Here is a 17,031-nt window from a genome sequence, read left to right as displayed (position 1 = left end):
GCAAATAAAATTAGAAGGGATGGGAAGGAAAATCTGTCTACCTCAGAGTATATTCTGAATCCTGCCTTAAAACCAGGTTATAAATCGTAAGGGCTTTTTCTTCTAAGAGTTTCTCAGGATTTTTCCAATCTTATACCAGCTTTGGTGTGTAGTTCCCCGATTTTCTTTATTTTGGGGCAAGCCATCTACCGTTGCTACCTCTTGAATGTTTCTTCTGTAAAGTGAAGGTAACAATACCCACCTTGGAGAAGGCTCTACAGGTTTAGCAGATACTGTTAGAGACTTCCATGGAAACAGTGCTTGGAATTAACCTTAAAGGAAACACTAGCCCTAAGTCATTCCTAAGATGGCAAAAGAATATGACCAATTTTGGGGTGAAGGCACTTGTGAAGGACCTGGAAAAACATTAGAAGTTGTAGGAAACAGTTGTCAGGGATGCCTGAGAAATGTTGAGGTTTTATTTTGAAGGACTTTTCAACTTGGCGATTTAAGTGACCCAAATTGAATTTTAATTGCTCTTCCTCTGGAGCAAAACAGTAACACCCAGGTGGGTGGTTGCTCTTTATAATGAGAAAGTAAGGTAAGCGCCAGTTACTCCTTTTAGAAAAACATCCTGTTTTGGTTTTCAGTCGCCCCAGGCCAAGGGCAAAACTCAAGTGGGTGAATTTGTTTCTGAAGGGCATTTAATTTGAAAGTTCATTCCCTTTTGCCTTTGAAAACCTGCTCACACCCATACACGTGTTTTCTTTCCCTAAGCACACTGAGACTGGGGAAGGGAGGGCGCCAACAGATGGTAAAACTCCCTCAGCATGGATTTAGCAACGCTTCAGGCTGATAAACTTAAATATTGGCATTTTTCAGCTCTGAAAAGTCGTTGGCTCTCACAGGCGGCAGGGGTAGCAGGTGGAAATAGTCCAAACATCACTAAGTGATTTTCTGAAGAAAGACAAATGTCTGTTGTGTAGATGCATCATCAAAACGATTTGATTCTTGGGTAAAATCTTCCTAACTTCAATTTATGGAGAGGACACCTGGATTAGTAAAAAGTCTGAAAAGTATTCCTAAAGCTCTCCCATTAGTTTTTGTTTATTTTCTTTTATGTTTCCAGTCTAGGACCTATCGGCTCTTACCAACCAGAGATTAGAAATGCTTTAGGGAATAGAAAAGATGAACTTGAAAGCAGTTGTATATTTGTTTACAATTAATGTGTTTATGGTTTCATACAGACTTGGTTCTTTTAAAAACTGGGGAATCTTTTGCAGTGTTGTTTACATATTATTTTATTTTGTAGTCAGAGGTTATATGTAAGCAATGTTGAATGGATTTTCAGAGCGTTTTAGAGTCACCAGCAACCTTTCGGGACATCTGGCCCTATCTCCTTTCCTAAAGCATTCCTGGAGAATGGTGGTCCAGTTTTCATATAAAGGCTTTTGTCAAGAGTTGAGGCTCACTACACTCGGAGACGGCAGCTTCACTTGTAACAAATCTGTAGAGCTCCGGTTATGTGGTTGTCATCCTATAAGTAACCGGGATGAAGAAATTGTACAAAATATGGAGGTACTGCCTTGTCATATCCACAGTGACATCTGTCAAATGCATATCAGAAATAGGGTATGCATTTTGCCTATATCAAGCTCCGGGTCGATTTCTTTGTTATCTCCAATTTCTGGAAGGCTGAATTGGATAAGGGTTAGGAGCACAGGATCTAGAATCACTCCCTTTGTCAGTTGTGTGACAGCTTTCTTCCTTTTTATCTCAAAATGATGGTATTTGTGGCAGTGCTTCCTTTGAAGTTGAGGATTACATAATAATAATGATAACATTTACTGCTTGTTATTTATCAGACATTATTTTTAGTTTTTTCACCTACTCTAAAATGTTTTAATCATTTTACTTGACTCTCACATCTATCTTAACAGTTGAGTATTGTTATTATCCTATTTTAGGGGTGAATCAAGTTAAGTATAGAGAGGTCTTGTCACTTGCCAACATCATACAACCAGAAAAAGTTAGATTCAGGGTTTAAAACTAGACAAGCTTCCTCCAGGACCTTTGCCTTCAAATATTCGGGAATTAGCTGCACAAAGATTTCTTTTCTCGGCTTTCATTGTGCTTATGATTATAGTTTTTTTTTAAAGCCCCTTTTTACTTCCCTGCTTTTAATTATTTTTTTCATAAATGAGGCTTATTCAAGTGTCTCTTTTATTTATAATAATAATTTATGAAAATCTGAGGTCAGTTATTTGTTCCTTTATTGTTTTCTTCCTTTTCTTCTTGTCCTTGTTGCTTTCTCTTCTTCTTTAAGCCTTTTTATTCCCCATTAAACTATAGTTCAGAATGGAATCCCATTTCTATCCCTTTAGCGTATCTTTCTTCAGTTTCAGAATTTTTGGAGTTAAGGGTCTCACAAATGACATATTGCTTTTTTAAAGTAATAAATCATTGCATATCCTACATATTTATGCCTAGGTAGAAATTGCTTCACTGAGTAAAAATAGTGCTTATTATACTGGAAACCAGACAAACCAAAGAACAAAAACCAAAACAAAAATAAAATAGCAAAACAATGTTTTCCAACCCCAGCGTGGTATGTGGAATGTCAGTTGTCAATAAAAATTTCCAGTATGTGTATCTAAAACTTGAAAGAGTTATTATTATAGTCACTTAAATTATTACTTGTCATATTATTTGACATATTTATTATAGTGTTTTATTGTTCTGGCTTCATTACAGAAGATCCACAATAAAATAGGCTTTCAAGATAATTTTCTTACACATTTAAGTGAATAAGCTTTAGATTTTAAGCATTTTCAAATTAAAATATTTCTTAAATATACTATAAATTCTCCTCTATTGAAAAGTAGGATACCGAAGTGGATCTTTTCCTGGTAATTTGGGTTCATCAATATTTACAAATATGCAGGAGATTCTCAGTAGTTTTTGGTAGTGCTCACTAAGGGCCCAGTGCTTCTCTTCTTATTTTTTTTTTTTAATTTTTCCTTGTTTTTCAGTAAGTATTTGCTAACTACTTGTTGTATGGCAGTTATTATCCTAAGCACAGTAGAGATGTTAGAAACTATAAGCTAATGGAGAAATGTTTACGTGCATATTTTTTAAGTCTTCCATTAAAATATTGTAATATTCCATTATTTCCACAGTTACACAAAGTCATGAGTGAAAGAATGTACTGCACAGTATGGCTTTGACCAAGGCAAATAATCTTTTTGGATTTTAGTTTTTTCATCTGTATAATGGCGTGTGTTGAACCTAATGAATGTCTCCCCAAAATGATCAAGACCCGGGTGAGAACAACATCCAGGGTTTCTGCTTTATTTTTATGCATTAGCAAAGGGTTTGGCCTTGGCTTATTTGTTTTTTCTGTTCTTGCCTCCTATACTTCCAGTATCCACGATAGAAATTTTAGATACTTAGCTTGATTTTTAGTGGGGAAAGTCTAGGTGATTTCTAAGGTCTCTTCCATTATAGGACACTTGAAAATGTATGATATTAAATTTGTATTAATGCATCTACACTTGTATCATCTGGTAGATTACATTTTATTATAAACAGAAAATAACTCGTAGAAATAACACATGAAGAAAAGTAGAAGCCACTTCCAGTAGAAAATTGTAAGGGAAGTGAAATCTGCTGTGGGCAAAGGACTTTGGTGTAGTTAATTTTAAAAGCCTTCAATAATAAGCCTTTAGATTTTTTTTTTAAATGCTTTAATATCCTATCACCACCTTGTAAGTTTTCTGGGGGCGGTGAGAATATTAAGAAATAAATTATGTAATCGCTATGTGCAGTGACAAAAACATGGTATAGGACTAAAAACATTATGCCTTTATATATTTTTGAGACATGGGAATATTAATAAGAATAACTTTTAGCTTGTTTGAACTTGAAGAACTAAAGTACACATGCATGCACATGCACATACATCAGTAGAATCTCTAAATTAGCAAAATTGTTAATAGAAGGTAGCATATATGCATGAGAAAGTATATATAAAAATCTTTCAAGTTTAAAAATTTACGCTGGCAAGAGAATAGAGCATTTATTTTTTCCCCTTAAATATTTATTCAAAACATCATCAAGTTTACTTGTTATTGTTGCTATTGGTATTCTGTTTCTTATACATTGTCTTTACAAAAGTGTTTATTTCAAGTAATTATTCCTGTTTTTTATTTTCTTTTTTTCTTTCTGTTTTTCTTATTAAGTGCATGGCGTATCTTTGTATTTATGTTAACACTTCCTCTGGGAACACCTAAAATGTTTTGGAACATTCTTACATCCTCACAGTATCCCTAAAGGGCATTATCATGGTATATTCTGTCTTCAAAAATAAACCAAATAGAATGTAAAGGATAGTTATGATTACTGGTGACCCTGATGAGAAACATGATCATTTTTCTCCTTTTGGACCCAATGCAGGATAACATCTTGTAAAGTGGTGGTGGTTCTGTTTTATTATTTGCATTCATGTCTGAGTAATTTGAATTTTCCTTATGCAAAGAACGAGTACACTAAAAATTTTGGAAGGTGTCTCAAATGTTGGTGATTACCAAGAGATTTTTGAGATAAGCCGTAAGTGGAAAATAGGTTGATACCAATGATTTTGATATGTTAGCTGCCTTAGAGTAGGACAAAGTTGTGGACTTAAAGATACAACTCTTATTTTCAGAAAGAAAATTATCCTCAATCTTGTTTGTAATATTAGATGAGAATGTGGGAAAAAAAAATCAGTATGGATCAAATAACTTTTTCCTTGAGCTGGTAGATCACATCTGATTTTGAAAGTCTAATGTTTCAGAGTATCCTTATGCCTCCATTTCTAGAGTTAAAGATGGATACCAGATGGACGCCATCTGCATCTATCATTAATGGACTAATGTTTCTCTACAGTTGGCCAAAAATATGGGAAATGAGAAAGATAAAACGGAAGTTTTTATGTTGCTATACCCTAAATGGACTATTTCTCACTATTTGGGACAAAGTATGCAGCTTAAAGTTGAACGAGATGCTAAACTGTTCAGCACTGTTAGCTAGCAAATATTTCATGAAAATAGAATTTATTAGAGAATATAATTTGATGCCATATTTAACTATTGTGAAACTCAAAGTCAGTCTTCTGAAAAAAAAATGTAGTGACAGTTGTAAGTAAAATGTACATGATTTATCTTATATTTATGATGTTAAGGCTCTGTCTGTAAGGGCATCCAGTAGTGGGAAAAGAGAACCACAAATCTTCCTTAGAGATCTTCTCCCTGAAATGATTTGCATATGACTTCATTGCTTCCCCAAAAGGTAAAAATTACTAAAATGAAATCTATTTATAGAATAGAAAACCTATGTTATATAAATACATTGAAATTGTATTTTCAAAAAAGTATGATTGTGGAAAAATAAAATGTTTCAAAACTTGTGGACACCCATTTGATGCCTACTCTTCCCTGACTGTCCAATCAAATGGTCATCCAAGCTCTATTTAAGTACATCCATTGATAACAAGTTTAGGAAGTCACATTTGCATTGGAGACCTAACTTTTAAAAAGCATGTCTAAAAATTATTACTGATGCTTTCTATCAGTCCATCCTTGCTTGGCCTGAATGGGCACAATAATAATAAAAATAATAAACATTTTAAGCATACCTTATACATTTCAAAATACTTTCATAGATTTTATTTTGGTATAATTTGATCCAAATGTTATCCTTAAGGGATAATTTAGTTATTATTGTATCTGCTTTATGGATAAGGAGACTGAGATTCAGAGACTGTTCAAAGTCATGTAGCTAATAAGTAGAAGATAGAAATCATAAACTGATATTTCTGATATCACATTTTTCTACGTCATTTTCATGGTATAGATGATGCTCTGTTTTAGGGCAGTTATAATCTTTTTTAAACCTATTGGTCTCTCAGATATTTGGGGACCACCTATCACGACAACATCAAGCAGTGTCACGGATAGTAACTCAAACCCTAGAGTTAGACAAACCTGGGTTTCAAGCTTCAACCCATAACTTTGTGACCTTGGGCAAATTACTGGATGTGTTAAACCTCATTTCTTCATCTGTAAAATAGAAATAAAATAGGACAAACCTTTAAAATAGAATTATGTAGGGGCACCTGGGTGGCTCAGTCAGTTAAGCGTCCGACCTCAGCTCAGGTCATGATCTCACAGTCCGTGAGTTCGAGCCCCACGTCGGGCTCCGGGCTGATGGCTCAGAGCCTGGAGCCTGCTTCCGATTCTGTGTCTCCCTCTCTCTCTGCCCCTCTCCCGTTCATGCTCTGTCTCTCTCTGTCTCAAAAATAAATAAACGTTTAAAAAATTTTTTTAAATGGAATTATGTAATTTTGATACACTGGCATGCCTAGTGCATAGGTAATGTTCAAAGTTAATTATTTTATTTCATTATGTTATCATTATTATTATTTTTGCGTCCAGTTTCAGTTTTATAAACTAGACATTACTTTTCTTCATAATCTTGATTGTACTTCTCTGAACTGACTTTAGTTTTTCTGTATTATGCTCTGAATGAGGGACACAAAATAACCCACTCAATTTTTGAAATTACATTTCTCTTAATGTGAGCCGTAAATATATTTGATTATTAAAATATTATATTCCATTTCTGCCTAATTATTCACTCTCAAAACTGCAAGCTCCGGGGCACCTGGATGGCTAGGTCGGTTAAGCGTCCAACTTCAGCTCAGGTCACGATCTCATGGTTCCTGGGTTCGAGCCCCATGTTGGGCTCTGTGCTGACAGCTCAGAGCCTGGGGCCTGTTTTGGATTCTGTGTCTCCCTCTCTTTCTCCGCCCCTCCCCTACTTGCTCTCTGTCTCTCTCTTTCTCTCAAAAATAAATAAACATTAAAAAAATTTTTAAAAACCCTGCAAGCTCCTTGAGCACTGGGTCGTAACTTACTCTTTTTTTAAATTTATTTTTGTAATGTTTATTTATTTTTGAGACAGAGAGACACAGAGCATGAATGGGGGAGGGTCAGAGAGAGAGGGAGACACAGACTCTGAAGCAGGCTCCAGGCTCTGAGCTGTCAGCACAGAGCCCGAAGCGGGGCTCAGACTCACAGATCGTGAGATCATGACCTGAGCTGAAGTCGGAAGCTCAACTGACTGAACCACCCAGACGCCCTTGGGTCATAACTAATTCTACCTTTTACCTCAAAAATCTAGCCAGAGGCATGCTGATACATAACAGGTATTTGACACATATTAAAACTGTTAAGGAAATAAAACAACTGAATTTTTTTCATCTGTGCACTCTCAGCTCCCTCTATATTTGTAAATTTGTTAGTGTGTTTCTGGACCTATTCATTACTCTGAGATTATATCCAAAGCTTCAGTTTCCTTTAAGTCAACATCTAGTGTTCAATCTTTGGCCCCTAAGATCTTCCTGTTTCGCCACATCTGCAATTTGCAATGATATCATCCTTCAAGAAACTTTTCAAATAGAGTTGGCAATAATATTGTCTTACTGAATATCACTAGAAATTTCCTTCCAGCCGGGTATAGATCGCTTAATTGATATTATAACTTAAGAAGGTATTCACCTATCATCCTCAAACCTTTGCTGTTTCATTTTGAAACTTCTTCAACTGCCATTTGAAGGCTTTCATTTGTAATTTGAAAGTAGTTTGGAAGTGTTAAGCAGATAGTTGCAAAGTTAAGTGGAATGAAATAATACTCTATTTAAAACATTATGAGACTGTAGGCCCACAAAATGTTTGGGAGATTTGCAACAGTAGTTCATAAAAGAGCACATGTGAACTGGAACCAAGGCAGTGAGATTTCTGCTTTCTAAATATTGATACAATATCCTATAAGAAATATGTCTAGAATTCAGCAATACAATAAAGAATATAAAAAGATAAACCCAAAGTATCAGTAAACTTAAAATTGGGTATACAAAGTATCCAGCACAAATAGTATATGAACAGTAAGAGTTTATTGAAAGAGTAAAGATTTGAAAAATATAAGGATCAGGGGTGCCTGGTTGGCACAGTCTGTTAAGCTCCAACTCTTGGTTTAGGCTCAGGTCATGATCTCATGGTTCATGAGATCGAACCCTGTGTTGGGCTCTGAGCTGAGAGCACGAGCCTGCTTGGAGTTCTCTGTCTCCTTCTCTTTCTGCTCCTCCTCCACTCTCTGTCTTCTCTCTCACTCTCCTTCTCTAAAATACATAAATAAATTTCTAAAAAGAAAAAATTGTAAGGATTAGAAGTTTTCAAAAACTTATCGGATAGGGAAGCTGTATCACTTAGGCTTGTTTCAAATAAAACTAAATTGGGGCACCTGGGTGGCTCAGTCAGTTAAGCCACTGACTTCGGCTCAGATCATGATCTCCCGGTTCTGTGAGTTTGAGCCCTACGTCAGGCTCTGTGCGGACAGCTCAGAGCCTGGAGCCTGCCTTAGATTGTGTGCCCCCCGCCCCTGCTCTCTGCCCGCCCCCCACCCCAACTCACACTCTATCTCTCTCTCAAAAATAAATATTTTAAAAAATATTTCAAATAAAACTAAATTATTAGTAATCAGTTTTTCTTCAGAATTGCATTAGTTTCTTACTTGCTTTAAGTTCCTTACTTTTCCTTAAAAAATAATTATTTTCATGAATTCCTTATCTGATATTTAATAACCTTTTTATAGCCCTCAAGATGTTATGTAGTGTACTCAAACTGTACAATTCTAAGATTTAATTAATAAACTATAAGAGATTTCTTAACTTAGTAACATCTCCCATATACATGTAGCATCCATTGATGAGAGGACCATAGGAAAAAATACATATCTCAGACTCCAAAAGAATATACTTTTATAAAAAAAAAAAAAGAATATACTTTTATACATCCAGGCAATAACGATACTGATCATGAGAACATGATTTTAAACTTATTCTGAAAGCCAGGTGCGTAATGTAGAATTGAATTATTTCAACAAATGATCAATACAAAGAAAAATGAACTTTATCTGTACATTTTTGGGAGTAAGCAATCCATAAATCAGGCACGTATTTCTTTGTTACATATAGGTTTTCAAATAGTTGGAATTTTGCAGATATAAGCCATCCTGAAGAATGTTAAGATGGTATTGATGTCAACTCTAATAGCAAAATATAGTTAAAAACAAACAAAAAAAACAACAAAAAAAATTTTCTAATTTATCTGTGCAATATTTTTATAATGTTAGCATATTTCTTAAGCAAACTAACAAAAAACCTTAGTGAACTATTGATTTGACCTGAATCGTTTCAGCTCTAAAAGATTATGATGTTGAATCTTAAGCATGAAAAAAGTGGAGAGGAATTAAAAAACACGTAAAAAGAGGCTGAAAGACTAGAACTTGGGAACTGTGAGGAAAAGTGTATCAGTTAGTGCCGTTTAACAAAGCACCCCAAAATTCCATGACATGAAATGACAACCATTGTTTTCACTCACATATCTGTGCGTCCACTGAGTTTGAGTTGCTGATCTAGTCTGAGGTTAGTGATGTCCGACTGCAAGCTATTGGGTGGGTTCAGGTCTCCTCTCTGTGTTCCTCATCCTTTTTGGATTGGTGGCCTTGCTTAGGTATGTTCTTGTCATGATGACCTCATAAGTTCAAGATTTAAAAGGGAATCATCACTTTTGCCTACACTCCATTGACCAAAGCAAGTCATATGACTGAGCTCAAAGTTGGAGAGTGTAAAAATACAGTGACACATAACTGCAAAGTTATGTGTCACAGTGTGTGGGGGCGCCTGGGTGGCGCAGTCGGTTAAGCGACCGACTTCAGCCAGGTCACGATCTCGCGGTGCGGGAGTTCGAGCCCGGCGTCAGGCTCTGGGCTGATGGCTCAGAGCCTGGAGCCTGTTTCCGATTCTGTGTCTCCCTCTCTCTCTGCCCCTCCCCCGTTCATGCTCTGTCTCTCTCTGTCCCAAAAATAAATAAACGTTGAAAAAAAAATTAAAAAAAAAAAGTGTGTGGATAAGGAAGAGAGGAGATATTGAGGCCAGTAATTCAGTCTAGCATAAAAAGTTAAGTGGAGGTCTGATTATACAGCGTGGAGAAGAAAGAGTCCTGGGCAACCAAGTTCAAATTCATCTACGCCTCCATCCTGGACACATTGCTTAAAACGTTCCTGAAGATTATATAAACTGTGTGAACTGGACGCTCATCTAAGCTACACAGTCCTGTTTCATGGCTGCCTTCTGAAACCTCTCGTAATGCTTCTGCGGGCCTCCGGAACTGCTGAAAGGTGCAGGATCATTAAGAACTCAGTCAAAATAGCCTTATAACTTGAGTTGCTATCAATGTTTATTCAACAGTGACTCTTGATAGTGGGAAACTGAGGAAGTCATATTTGATTCTTTAGTTCTCCCTTTCAGGCTTACATCCTTGAGCTCTCTTGCTGTTAAACGAAAGGTGCATAAGCTTTCTAAAATCTTACCCAAGCGGGACACTCACCCGGAAATAAGTGTCTTATCCTACTTTTTATATATTATCAGTAGGGGTATGGGAGGAGGGGGAAAAAGACTACAAGGAAGCGAAACATCATGAGCTTTTAAGGCTCTGGCTTCTGCAGGCAAGTGCTTCTCTTCGTGCTCGTTCTACAAGAGCACAGGAGAAATTCTTGTATTTCAAGCGACTGCCAGTTATTAAGGCAAAATGCATTCTAATTCTGTATTCCATTGTTGTTGTATTCTATTCATATAACTGTCATCACAGAAGAGAGGCAGAGTTGGGATGGGGGATTCTCGTATTCTGGAAGATCTGCTGGTGGCGACGTTTCCTCCCATTTTAATGGAGGCCCTAAGACATGTATTGGTCATTTTCATTCTGTCTAAATCTGGAGGCACCCCTCCCCCCCCAAAAAATCACTCCGTCTCCAAAATTCCTTATTTTGGTTGCTGAAAATGAGAATTGTGGATATGTGTAAGAAACCAGAACTAATAAAGTGTTTTTACTGATATGTCAGATGCTTGAATATCTGGAGGAAAGAATAAAGGCAACCACAGAAGCACAAGAAGTAAGCTAAGCTCCTGGCATGATCCTCTGAGGCAGAACTTTTTCCCTTCCATGATGCTTCAGTGCTGATTTTTCATTTGGAAGTTGAGATAAAGCTTCTTTCTTTTTGTAACTTCACCCAGCTTCTTTCTAATTATGTATAACTCAGAATCTGAGAATAATCATTGTAGTAACAGCAGTACTTTTTTTGAGAGTAGCTTAAGCCTGGAGTACACGTTTGAATGCGTGGAGTACCAGCATTTCACTTTTGTGACACCAAAACTTGTGTTTTAGGGGGAGAATTAAAACTAGGGGCAAAGAGGGACATGTGGGTGGCTCAGTCAGTTGATCATCTGACTTTTGGTTTCGGCTCAGGTCATCATCTCATGGTTTGTGGGTTCGAGCCCTGTATCAGGCTCAGGGCTGACAGTGTGGAACCTGCTTGGGATTCTCGCTCTCTATCTGTCTCTCTCTGCCCTTCCTCCCCACCCCCCATAAATTAACCAACAACAACAACAACAAAAAGCTAGTGACAAACATTGTTCATGACAGCTAATGATATCTTGTGTTAAACTGTAATCTAAAGTTTGGAGGAGCAATAAATAAATCGATCACATTTTAATTTGTTAACATACGTGAATGTTACACAGAAAAATGTGTTAGATGATCATCACTTTGTCCATTGTGACATTACTCCCTATATTTATTGTAGCAGTGTTGCTACTCAGTTTCCTTAGGCCAGGAATGTGTTTATGTTCCCTTGGCATGCTCCATTGGAGATAAGACCTTGTACCTACAGACCCAGCCTAATCCCAGTTCCTGAGATAAATCTAACCAGAGAAGAGAGAAGCTGTAAGGAAATAATAATAATAACACATTGTTGTTGACTGTTTATTATGTGACAGGAACTGTGCTGAGTGTTCTTCACTCATTCAGTCTTCACCATCATCCTGGGTTAGGCCTGGACGTTATGTCAACTATCCATTTTACAGAGGAGGAAATTGGGTCTCAGACAAAGGATCTAATTTGCTCAACATCAGAAAGCTAAGTGGTGAGGCACTGAGCCTTCAGAATCATACTCCCAACCATTATGCTACCCTGCCTCCTAGAAGATAGGAGTCTAATGTTACTTTTGTTAGGGCCTGGGATATATTTATTTATTTATTTACTTACTTACTTGTTTATGTATGTATGCATGCATGTATGTATGTAGGTATGTATGTATGTATGTATGTATGTATTTATTTGAAGTAGGCTCCATGCCCAACGTGGGGCTCAAACTCCCAACCCCAAGATCAAGAGTTACTCGCTCTAGTGACCTAGTCAGCCAGCTGCCTCGGGCCTGGGTTGTTTCTAGATACACTGTTGCTTAATGCGTATAGCTGGATTTACACTTCAATTTCACGATAGATATTTACAGTTCCTTTTTAGTTCTAGAACTTAAACTAATGTTTGAAGTCTGAAAAGCAACCATTTCCTGACCAGGTTGTCCACTTGCCCTTGGAGTCCCACTCACTAGACGTCCCTTTCCCGGGCCCTGTCCTGAAAAGAGCTCAAGTTAGCTTCCTCTTACCATATTCTAATTTGAGTGGCTGGCCACTCCCGTAGGAGCAAGCTCTGGAGTCTGGCCCATGTCCCATGACTTGCTCCATTTTCCAAGATACCCACCTAAGTTCCATAATATCACACATCTAAGCCCATCTGAGTTGTGAAAGAAATGTATCTGACTCATGACTCGTGTCCATCATGACTCCTCTACTGTCATACCATTGCCTATCACCAGTAATAAGCTTCTTAAAGAAGATTATAATAATGTCCTCAGTTCTGTCCTGCATTGAATTAGCGACATCTCTATTTCCATTGTATTGTATCCCAGAGTTTCTAAATTCATTACCTAAAATACTAGCAGTTCTCAGTCATTTGTCAGGTGTCACAAATTGTTACCCATAACAAGATACTGAAGGTTGTGAATGACTTGCCTTTTATTTTATAAATTAGGACATAGCCAATATTTCAGTACACCAACATTTTTATTCGTTTGAGTTCCAACATGCTTTCTTAAATGGGAGGATAAAATGGTGGATGACAGCTACCAAACCAGAGATTATACCTCCCTGTTACCACTCTTAAATGTATCTTCTGAAAAACACTGTTATTTGTATTATTTGGTTTATCATCTCTGTATATGTTTGGTGTGCGTTTCCACCAACTGATCACGTCTGCTTATTTTCCCCTGGGAAATGGAGCCAAGAACATAGTGTATTAATGGACCTGATAAATTTCCCAGGGTTTTACAAAGTAGTTGAACAACTTTTTCTTTGTGATGCTAGATGGCACTACTAGTCAACACTTTGCTTTTCACAGATGACTTTCTTATTCCAAAAGTCATAAGTAGCCATATGAAATAAAATTTTATTCTGAAATTTAATGATTAAATATTAATTATGGTGAATTTTCAAAATAAACTTTTCTTTTTTTTAATATGAAATTTATTGTCAAATTGGTTTCCATACAACACCCAGTGCTCATGCCAACAGGTGCCCTCCTCAATGCCCTCAGCCACTTTCCCCTCCCTCCCACCCCACATCAACCCTCAGTTTATTCTCAGTTTTTAAGAGTCTCTTATGGTTTGCCAAGAATAAACTTTTCTTTGAAATTAAATAGTCACCTGTGAAAGCAAATAAGAAGAAAAGATCAATAGAACAAACATTTTTTGGCTTTATAATTTAATTTAAAAATTAACATGCATTTATTTGATTGACAGTTGGCGATAGAGCCTCAATGTCCAGGAAGCAGTTAGTCTATGAGAAAGAGGGGAAAAAAAAAAAAAAGAAAAATCAGTCTGTAGAATTCAGCGTTCTTAGACACAATACCACTGTTTTAACACTACCAAAAATATTTCTTCAAAGAGTATTGTCATGTACCCTTTCTCTCAAATCCTTTAATTAGTACTAAAAGCAGCAACTTTCTCTTATTTTATCTGCATTTCACTGTATGAAAGCAATACTATATTTTCAGATACTTGTATTTTGATAAATGACAATAGGTTTGCAGCCAAGGGCAATTAAAAATCTGTGCTAAAGAAATTTAGGACCCTAAAGTTCTTCTATGCCGTATACAGATTTGTGTCTTGAATACATTCATCCAGTGTTATTGTCTGTTCCTTTTCTATGTTTAGTTAGTATCAAATACCAGTCTTTTGTTTATTGTATAGTAAGCTTACAAAGAAAAGGCAAATTCTCAGCCATTTATGCAGACATTTGAATACCATGTTTTAACATTTGGGTCGTCCAAACGGAACCTACAGCATTCTGACCATTAGCTGGGTCACTAGCTAGGGACTGAGGGCCTCACCTGAGTAACTTGAGAATGCCTTCAATCTGGCTTTTTGATTTGGCTTTCACAGGCCAGTACCTTTTATTTCTTCTCATCTGTCTGCTCTCATGTTAACAAGCCAAGGCGAATCTCTGCAGCCCATTGACAACATAATAAAATGAGATCAGAATTTCACCAGCTAAAGAATGTTTTTTTGTTTTTTTGTTGTTTTTGGGGTTTTTTTTTTTTTTAGGGCTTTAGGCTTGAGACTAATGTTTCTGTGTGCCTTGGTGATCAAAAAAGAAAAACAAACAAGCAAGTAAAACCATAATGGTTGCCTATAAGGACCTCTTACTTAAGTCTGCTGAGCCTAAGTGAAAAACCCAGATAAGTTCCAAATCAAAACAACAGCATTTTCATGTCACTGATGTAGCACTAGTAGGCTCACCCCAATGTTGTTTTTGTACCACTAAGAATTATTATCTAATTTACATTTTATTAATAGGAACACTGGTTCAAGAAGAGTCAATTGATGGTACTGGAAGCTGCTGGAAACTGCTGCTTCATTTTAGGAGTTTAGAAGAGGTGGAATACGCGATCACTGAGACCCTGAAGTGGATAGGTGTGTTAAATATCTCTTGGCTACTGAAGAGTTTGGCAACTTCTCAAGGCATTTTGAACCAACATAAATAAAAGTTAAAAAAAAAAACAACAACAAAACACTAGAAGCTAGACAGTGTTGTTTACTGTGCAAGGACAATCAAGAACACTTAATGGAATATTGTGAGAAAGAGCCACAAATTAATATCTAATCTCAAATACATGCAAGACTTTTATCCTCCTAAGTAGGTTGACCAAAAAGACCAAAACACATTGTCTTGTGTTTATATTTTCAAGCCACATTTTCCATATACAATGAAGTTACTTAAAGTTCTGCAATTGAAGTATTCATCTTTAAGTGTAAGGTCTGGGTTTCTTTGATTAAGTTGTGATTTGGAATAGTTAGATGTCTAATGTTTTAATTAGGGAAATTAATTGCATTTGCTCTCTTGATATTTGTCTGTTTTCTAACCAGTTGTTTTATCAGTTACATGTAACACACAAACATATTTTGCAAATTAGTTTACTGGTTATTCCTTATCCTGCAAAGTTTAGGATAGCGGAAGGATATATATACACACATATATATATATATGTATATGTATGTATATATATATATATATATATATATATATATGTAATGTAAATAATAGATGTGTATTAGCTTGCATGCAGTTAGGTAAATAAAGTTAGGTACAAGAAGTTAGGTAAATAAAGCTACTTTAATGTGCTCTAGTCAGTATTAATCGGTGCAACACAAGAACTTAAATAGCATAGGCCATTTTAGCAGGAATAAAGATGTTTTCAAAAGAGCGGCAGTCCTGTAACAAATCCTATTTCTCAGCTGTACTAATTGCTTTCTTTGTGTTTAAATCCTTGCTAGTGCTGAAAGGTAAAAGCAAGCTAGGAAGCTGCATGACTGAGAAACCCAAACAACTCTTAAAAAAATTTTCTTTTTTAGTCCCGTGCCTTGAGAATTTGCCATCTGGATTGCATACCGTATTCAGCGCTTTAGCCCTTGACGTTTTTAAACAATAGCACGGTAGCATTTCAGCATGTTGACTCATGATAAAATAATTGTGCCATGCATTAAATTGTGTAGATATCTATTTAAAACACCTCATGTGCCTGAAGGACATAGCGAGGACAGGCACTTGCCAGTTTGGTTTAGTCCTATCACAGCATAGGATTGGTAATCCATGAATGAATATATTATCAGCTCCACTTTCACTGATATTTAGGGGAAAATATTTCAGAGATAAATATGTCACATTTTTTGCTGCGTTGGGCTTTCTCAAGGTTAATTAGTATCCAAGCAACTAAGATGTTTTATTCCTCCTTAATACTTTCATCCTAGGGTGATATTTGCCTGAGGTTGATCTGTTTTTGATTAACTCTATGTGATAATGAAAACCATGAGAATGGCCTCGTGTAGGAGTTCCTTCTTTTCTGATGTTACGTATAAAACTGCGGAAGTCTTCCAATATTTAACACTGAACTTTTTTCCCTTTCTGCACCCAGACCTCAAACTAATTATGAAAGTGTGGGGAATGATTTTATCTAAAGTCACTGTTTTGTAAGGTGTGCCTAAGTGAAGAGTTCAACTATTTTTATTGGGGTGAAGAAAAACACATTCTAATGAGGGTTCAAGGCGATTTTGGCGCTCTCCAAGAACAGGCAGGGGGTTAGAGCAGCTGTTGGACATAGAAGATTGAGACAAATGGACGATGCCTCCTCTGTTGTCATCATGTGTGTATTTGGAGCTAATCAGTAATGACTGTTGGCATTTCCTCCCTGCTTTGAATGTAAAATAGAGGAATAACTGACTGGATAAAATTGTCAAAGTTGTTTGAGGAGCGTTCTAAGAGTACAATAATAATTTTTCCTTTAGAAACAAGATTGTGAAAAATGGAAATTTCCTTCTCATTTATTTTACTTCTGTTTTGGTGGGCTCCTCCTGATGCTGCTTTTTATCAGATAAAATATGTAATGGGCTCAAGTGTGTGTGTTAATTTATAGACCTAATCACAGTGAAGACTGATCTTATCTAGGGACAACTATAATCTCTCTGCCTTTTAATTTAGTCTTTACAAAGTTATGTCTGAATCCA

General features: G+C 36.4%; 1 long non-coding RNA gene across 1 annotated transcript in view; it reads left to right on the top strand.

Annotated features, from left to right (window-relative positions):
* Positions 1 to 15,475, top strand: part of LOC123380075 — a 355,918-nt gene extending 340,443 nt beyond the window's left edge. The window contains exon 3 of the long non-coding RNA XR_006585323.1: positions 14,827 to 15,475. This is a non-coding gene — a long non-coding RNA (uncharacterized LOC123380075). The remainder of the gene's footprint in view (positions 1 to 14,826) is intronic.
* Positions 15,476 to 17,031: the final 1,556 nt, after the last annotated feature.

This window comes from Felis catus, chromosome A1 (genome assembly GCF_018350175.1).
Source record: "Felis catus isolate Fca126 chromosome A1, F.catus_Fca126_mat1.0, whole genome shotgun sequence".
In the NCBI taxonomy this organism is placed as follows: domain Eukaryota; kingdom Metazoa; phylum Chordata; class Mammalia; order Carnivora; family Felidae; genus Felis; species Felis catus.
The sequence above is the reverse complement of the archived record's forward strand: the minus strand, read 5'-3'. Positions and strand labels throughout refer to the sequence as shown.